Source organism: Nicotiana tabacum, chromosome 21 (genome assembly GCF_000715075.1).
Source record: "Nicotiana tabacum cultivar K326 chromosome 21, ASM71507v2, whole genome shotgun sequence".
In the NCBI taxonomy this organism is placed as follows: domain Eukaryota; kingdom Viridiplantae; phylum Streptophyta; class Magnoliopsida; order Solanales; family Solanaceae; genus Nicotiana; species Nicotiana tabacum.
Window position 1 is genome coordinate 91,291,230 of NC_134100.1, and position 8,750 is coordinate 91,299,979.

The following is an 8,750-nucleotide window of genomic DNA, read 5'->3' on the forward strand; positions in this document are numbered from 1 at the left end:
TGTAAGTATTTCAACAATAACCCATATATAATTGAACTTACGCTAGGTACGAGGTAATCCTATGATGAAATCCATATTAATCACTTCCCATTTCCAAGTCGGAATCTCTATAGTCTGCAATAATCCATCGAGTTTATGATGCTCAATCTTAACCTGCTGACAATAAGGGTACTGGGTAACAAACTCTGCTATATCCTTCTTCATTCCGTCCCACCAATATATTCCCCCAATATCATGATACATCTTCGTCGCTCCTGGATGAATAGAATAACGAGAATAGTGAGCTTCTCCCATAACCTGCTGGCACAATCCTGCCACATTAGGAACACATAATCGACCTCGATATCTGAGGACTCCATCTCATGTAATATCAAATGGTGTATTCTCCTTTTGAGGGGATGTATCTCTATAATGATCTAGCACATGATCCTCATACTAGTGTTCCTTCACTTCAGTTACTAAAGAGGATGTTGTTATGTCCTGAATAGTAACTCCGGTATCACCTGAGTCCAGTAATCGAACTCCAAGACTAGCTAGCTGATGAATCTCATGGGCTATCCCACACTTCTTTAGCTGTAAATATGACAGTCTACCATAGATCTACAGCTGAGGGTGTCAGCTACTACATTTTTCTTCCCCGGATGGTATAAAATATCAACGTCATAGTCTTTCAGTAGCTCCAACCATCTCATTTGGCGTAAATTCAATTCCTTTTGATTGAAGATATATTGAAGGCTCTTATGATCCGTATAGATATCAACATGAATGTCATACAAATAGTTCCTCCACATCTTTAGTGCATGAATCACCGCGGATAACTCTAAATCGTGGATCGGGTATATCTTCTCGTGCTTTCTTAGTTGTCTTTAAACATAAGCATTTACTTTTCATTGTCGTTCTACCACTTGTTGCATGAATACATGGCTCATATCATTGCCTACAAATACTGAAATTTCTTGTAACTCATATGATCTCAAATATCAGCTTTGATTTTTACTTCTCGTTCATTAGCCACGATGGTGCCACTTTCTTATGGAGTGCATACAATATTATTGTGAGACTGTTGTTACAAGATCATTTCTTTATTATGTCACTATGCTTAAGTTGAAGCCTTCTTCCTTATTACCTCACCTAGTCTTTCTTTGTAGTACTTAAGAGAGACCTTTTGACTCCTGTAAAGCTACGAGCTTATTACATCGTATAGCCGAAAGAATTTTTGATGTTCTTACTCACCTATAATTATCCTTAATTACTTACCTCCGCGCCCTTATGCTCGTAAGGTTGATTCTGAACTGAAATTTTGACTGTCTTCTCAGTGGCACCATTTTGTTATTTGTAACACTTATACGGTACCTTTAACAGCCGCAACTTATATCTGAATTTTTTTTAACAATTGTGATCTCGTATCTGCGAGACTGGATTCCCTATGTTGGGGTTCACTATGTTTATCTTGAACGATCTGTTGATTTATTTGTATCCTCTTGTCTAGCTATAACTAGACTCTTCCTGAATCCACTACACACTACTCGTTGGTCCATTCTCGTATCTATATTCTGCGTAACCCCTTTTGGGTTATGTCCTTTGTCTTAACGTACCTCTCGTACTGGCTCCTTATGTATCGAGTGTTCATTCCCACTTATTTATCAGTATCATCTGGTGCGGAACCCTTACTGCCTCTCCCCGTCGTCATGCTTACATAATATTCTGGAGTCGTATCATATCCGTAGGATCTGAATAAATGCAATCTCATTCCTTTCGCCTTTCTACCACATTATTTCTTTACTATTCCATAGTTACCTATAAATGTTTCATTTCTTCATATTTGGCATCTTTTCACATCTTCACGGACTCTTACTTGCCTTGCGGTAACCCTTCTGTACCAAGAATAACTGAATTTCTTACGCACGAAGGTGACACCTAGTGTAACTGGCACACTTAGTCCCTTAAGCTTAACTTTGCTCACAGTGCTCGCTTTAGGGAAGCGTCTTCCTGGATGACCTTTAAAGGTTATTCTTCTGTTGTCCATTCCATTATCGCCGGAACGTGATCTCTAAAATTCTCATGATGCCGGCTACTGTCAAATCATTAGGTCCCTAATTCATATTCATTTTATCTTGTTCACCAGCTCATACTAATTTATATTACTCCGGGGTCTAATGTTTCCTTCTGCTAATCATGTTGGAGCCACCAATTTATTTCTCGAAATAAGGATATGACTTTACGGCTTATAGTCTTTTATTGTCTTAAGGCCTGTAACTTCTTGTCTTTTCCTTCACTTGACTATAGAATCTGTAGTCCTGTCATATTTTGACTTACCGTTATCGTTTATTTATCACATCTTACTCATAGTGCTTTATTTACTTTCTTCTTATTCTCCTACTAATATTTTTGTCTATCACCTTATTATGAAAACTTCTTCAAAATATTCTTTCACTTTTAGCCCCCTTGATTCATCTCACTGGATATTCGGGTAGCCTAACACTCTCTTTTTACTAGGGATGGGAGCCATACAAAGGTAAATATTTGTCCCTTCTAGGATTCCAATGCCAATCTTCTAAAATTTCTGAGCATTCTAGTATTCATATCTGATTGTACTATTCTAGAGTGCATCATCTGGGTGTCTCACAAGGAGAAATATTACCACGTCTGCAATATCCTTCGTAAATGTGAGATAATGATAACAATCCATCAACAATTTTGGGTTACTCTAATCCCAAATGGATGCTAATATCCCATCCTTCTCTTTAAGTATATTTGTTAGCTCCCACAAGACATAACTGAAATGGGCGTTGTCAAGTGAATATATCTTTGTTATTGTTGAAAGTAACTCAGAATGCTTATATTTCTCTGCCTGAATTGTAAATACAGATAATCTTCACTAACTTGGTATCTTGTATCCTTCTTCACCTAGCTTCTTTTACTTGTTAAAACTCGTATCTTATTTCTGATTCTCCGTTGCTTTTTACCACAGGGGTAGATAGATATTCATGCCTTAGGTCTCTTTATCAAGAGGCTCACACGTCGTAGTACACACATATCTACTGAAGGCCTTACATTTACTCATCATAAGCATGACGCAAAATCGAGTTTCTCTGACTCAGCTCTTCTGCAGCCACATTCAATCTCTTACCAACTGTCTTTCTAGATGTAGGTATCGTTGTATTACGAATAAAATAAAATTTAGGAGTTTGAATTCTTACGACTGGGCTCTTCCACATGATCTAGAGTAAGAAGAAAGAGTGAAAGTCCTAAATTCCCTGTAACCTCATGCTTATAAGTGTGGTGCATAACACACCCATAAACAAGACTCTACTAGACACGGCTTGTAGACTCCCTAGAACAGAACTGCTCTGATACCAAGTTTGTCACGCCCCAAACCTGAATAGGCATGGCCGGCACCCGGTGCCATACTCGATCCGAGCGTACCACTCTGTAACTGTGAACTCTGAAGGGTAACCCTCAACTTAGGCCGATTAGGCCATATTCTGAATCATCTAAAAATAACGTCTACAACCAGCAATAACAAATTAAACATCTACATAGGGCTGGTAAAGCCACAATACTGATATAAACAATGTACATGACTCGTCTACAAGCCTCTAGGAATAACTGAATTGTATCATGGTCGGGACAGGGCCTTGACCTACTTATCAAACCTGTATATATAAAATGGACTCCAAGGTATCGACCTGGTAACTTCGAGGAAGCGGAGCTTACCAACCAAGCTAATGTTTGACTTTGTTTACTAGGAAGGTCTATCCAGTTGTCTATTAGTACCTGCAGGCATGAAATGCATCGTCTCCAGCAAAAGGGACGTCAGTACGAAATAATGTACCGAGTGTGTAAGGCAACAAGATAACTAAAATCTGAAACTGAACTGATAATATAACAACTAAAAGTACCTGGGAGTCAAATATAATTTGAAGATATGCTTACCTGCTGATACTGACTCATCTCTCTCAATATAGTAAGTAAAGTAGTTGTCCGGCCCTATAAGGCTCGGTATGTGTAATTGCTCTGCCATAGTAGGATCTCTCATAGGTGCTCGACCATACTAGGCTCTGTATCTCGGCCATTCTGGGCTCGCTCATAGGTGCTCGGCCACGGTAGGTTCGGTATATAACTTACCATCTAATCAGAGGTTGTCCAATAGGGGCCTGTCCACCGATTATAGCTCGATGGTGGTAAAAATACTGTAATACTGTATATATATAGACCATCTGCTCTCTTGACTGGAAGAAGACAATACTCAATTTAATATAAAGTCCCGATAAGGGAAATATTGTAACTTCTGAGACTAGGATAATGTGAATAAATTCATGAATACATACTTCTCTTTATGTCTCGTTGTCAAACATATGCAGTTACGGGATCATGCCAAAATGAAGGAAAGGTTTAGCCTTAACATACCTTAACTCCGTTGAGTCCTTAATACCTTTAAAGAAATTCTTCAAACAACTCAACTCAATCTACTACAACATAAGGAGATTCAAAATCAGTGTTGAGTAAAGGCTAAGTCCGCTACTTAAACTAGCAGCTCGTTTACGTAAATTTGGGCAGCATCTCCCCTGTAACTAGGCCTTCCTCCAATACCATATACCAACAACAAAAAGAACACAAAAATAACAACATGTAAGCATCATTTTCCAACCTTATATCCATCACAATATACCACAAAACAGCCCACACAACCTAATCACTTCATATATAAAACGACAACCAAAGTAATGTCAAACAACCTAAAAAAATATAACGACGAATGACCAACCCACCATTCCATCATTATGTGGTGTTTTTTCACACAATTTGTCCTCTAAAACTCCATTAAACAGTAGAAAAATAGACAGCCAAAAGGCAACACAAAACAGTCTACTACAAGTCAAATAATTCGAACTCACGGCTTCCGATCACTGTCCCGTGAGTTCTAACTATTAGGAAACAAATTTATCAACCTTACTTGATATTTAAACACTTAAATACAGAAAGTACACGTTTTCTTAACTATGAAGTACCTTCCAAAACTCAAACTACAATGAAAACGAGAGGCAATATAGCGATACTTACGTCGTAGGGATTGTTTTATTGTTATCGCTGCTTGGCTTCGTGCCCCGGATGATAATCTCATTGGAAACCCTCGAGGAGAGCTTGAGAGTAAACTTAGGAGTCTTGTTTGGTCGTTTTCTCTGGAAAATTGAAGAAGGAGACGAGATAAGGATATAAATATCCAAAAAAAAATTAAAAGCCAAAAGGTGCTACTTGGCACCCTAGCATTGGTCCTTCTTCCAACGCTTATAACATTTTATCCGTGGGTCGTATGAACGTACGGCTAAAAGCATTGGAAACTACATTCCAAGATCTTCAATTTGGTATATAATATGTCTCAAAAAACCTCATATAGCATACGAAATGTATTTCTCAAAAAGATTTGTTAAAAGGCAAATCCTTAGTCGGTTTTTCCGCAACTTAAATCCGATTTTTCCCAAACTTTATATTTTCTATCCAAACATCATATATAGTCATATATGACTTTAAACTAATTTAAATCATGATTAACAAATCTCATATTCATTATCCGTCACCTTGAGAATACATTATCTAAAAATGAGGAATTAAAGTGACAATTTGCGTTATCCAATAAAAGGAGACGAAACGTTTTGCTTCAAAGCAGAAGATTTGCTTCATGAATCAGAGTTGGGTAACACCGTTAGTTTGTTAACACATTGTGTCAGTGAGACTGAAGGTTCTTCACTTTAGCATACTTAAGGGACAAAATATGCTTAGGGCTATATTTGAGAGATCAAAATAGACATACCCTCAAAGATAAGGGACAATATTGGCAAAAAAAACTCTTGGAAACGTCTTTAGTTTCCCCATTAGTTCTATCGCACAAAATTCATCATTGAAAAATCAAATCTTTACACAAATAGCCCGCCATATTTGCAGTCGTACCCTATATTTGTGTCACCTTTTAACATGTACCCTATTTTTTAAAATTATTGATTTGGTAGCTATCTCACAAAAAAATCCATAATAATACGACAATTACACCCCTGACAAAAGATACAAAATGATGTCCTCCTCTCCTCTCAACAACATTATAAAAAAATCAAAAACTTATCCAGATTCATCTTCAGAATCACACTTGCATGAAGTTGTTTAACCTTGAAGCTAAAACTTCATGCTAATGTAGCATGAAGTTATTTCACATTTAAGCTAAAACTTCATGCTAATGCATGCTGAAGTTATTTATCATGCAGTCTACAGTTTTGTCATGAATTTTATCTGAAACTTCAGTCTAACCATGTTGAAGTTATTTAGTTCATTTGCTAAAACTTTAAACTAATGCATGCTAAAGTTATTTAGTTCATTTGCTAAAACTTCGAACAATACATGCTGAAGTTATTTGTTCATTTGCTAAAACCTCAGTCTAAACATGTTGAAGTTATTTAGTTCATTTGCTAAAACTTCAGACTAAACATGCTTAAGTTATTTAGTTCATTTGCTAAAACTTCAGACTAAACATGCTTAAATTTTTTAGTTCATTTGCTAAAACTTCATACTAAACATGCTTAAGTTTTTGTCTTGTAGTATATAATTTTCTAATGAGTTTTTGCTAATGCATGCTGAAGTTATTTAGTTCATTTGCTAAAATTTCAGACAAAATATGCTGAAGTTATTTAGTTCATTTGCTAAAACTTCATACTAAACATGCTGAAGTTTTTTAGTTCATTTACTAAAACTTCAGACTAAACATGCTAAAGTTTTTTAATTCATTTGCTAAAACTTCAGACTAAGCATGCTTAAATTTTTTATCTTGCAGTATGTAATTTTCTAAAGAGTTTTTGTTAATGCATACTGAAGTTATTTAGTTCATTTGCTAAAATTTCATACCAAAACATGCTGAAGTTTTGTAACGCAGTCTACAGTTTTGTCCTGAATTTTATCCGAAACTTCAGTCTAAACATGCTGAAGTTTTTTAGTTTATTTGCTAAAACTTCAGCCTAAACATACTTAAATTTTTGTCCTGCAATTTATCAATAGTCTTTATTAAAGAAGGGCAAAATCTTCTTTTTAAAATATTTTTAACAAAAAAAATGGGTACGGATACAAACGAAAAAATAAAACGGGTATAAGTTATAAAGGAGCGACCAAGGTCATTTTTTTTAGGGGGATTTGCAGTCGTACCCTATATTTGTGTCATCTTTTAACATGTACCCTATTTTTTAAAATTATTGATTTGGTAGCCATCTCACAAAAAATCCATAATAATATGACAATTACACCCCTGACAAAAGATATAAAATGATCTTCTCCTCTTCTCTCGGCAACTTTATAAAAAAAATCAGAAACTTGTCCAGATTCATCTTCACAATCACACTTGCATGAAGTTATTTCACCTTGAAGCTAAAAATTCATGCTAATGTAGCATGAAGTTGTTTCATGTTGAAGCTAAAACTTCATGCTAATGGATGCTGAAGTTATTTATCCTGCAGTCTACAGTTTTGCCATAAATTTTATCCGAAACTTCAGACTAAACATGCTGAAGTTATTTAGTTAATTTGCTAAAATTTCGGACTAAACATGCTTAATTTATTTAGTTCATTTGCTAAAACTTCAGACTAAACATATAATTCGTTTGCTAAAACTTCAGACTAAACATTCTTAAGTTATTTAGTTCATTTGCTAAAATTTCAGACTAAACATGCTTAAATATTTTAGATCATTTGCTAAAACTTAGACTAAACATGCTTAAGTTTTTGTCTTGTAGTATGTAATTTTCTAATGAGTTTTTGCTAATGCATGCTGAAGTTATTTAGTTCATTTGCGAAAATTTCAGACAAAACATGCTGAAGTTATTTAGTTCATTTTCTAAAACTTTAGACTAAACATGCTTAAGGTTTTTCGTTCATGTGCTAAAACTTCAGACTAAACATGCTGAAGTTTTTGTCTTATAGTATGTAATTTTCTAATGAGTTCTGCTAATGCATGCTGAAGTTATTTAGTTCATTTGCTAAAACTTCAGACAAAACATGCTGAAGTTATTTAGTTCATTTGCTAAAACTTGAGACTAAACATGCTGAAGTTTTTTAGTTCATTTGCTAAAACTTCAGACTAAGCATGCTTAAGTTTTTATCTTGCAATATGTAATTTTCTAAAGTGTTTTTGCTAATGCATACTGAAATTATTTAGTTCATTTGCTAAAATTTCATACCAAAACATGCTGAAATTTTGTAACGCAATCTACAGTTTTGTCCTGAATTTTATCCGAAATTTCAGTCTAAACAAGCTGAGTTTTTTAGTTTATTTTCCAAAACTTCAGCCTAAACATACTTAAGTTTTTGTCCTGCAATTTGTCAATAGCCTTTATTAATGAAAGGCAAAATCTTCTTTTTAAAACGCTTTTAACAAAAAAAAATGGGTACAGATGCAAACGAAAAAATAAAACGGGTATAAGTTAAAAAGGGGCGACCAAATAGGGCGCCCCATGCAATTTTTATACCTATGACCCTATATTTGTGCCACCTTTTAACATGTACCCTATTTTTTAAAAATTATTGATTTGGTAGCCATCTCACAAAAAATCCGTAATAATATGACAATTACACCCCTAATAAAAGATATAAAATGATCTCCTCCTCTCCTCTCATCAACTTTATAAAAAAAATCAGAAACTTGTCCAGATTCATCTTCAGAATCACACTTGCATGAAGTTGTTTCACCTTGGAGCTAAAACTCCATGCTAATGTAGC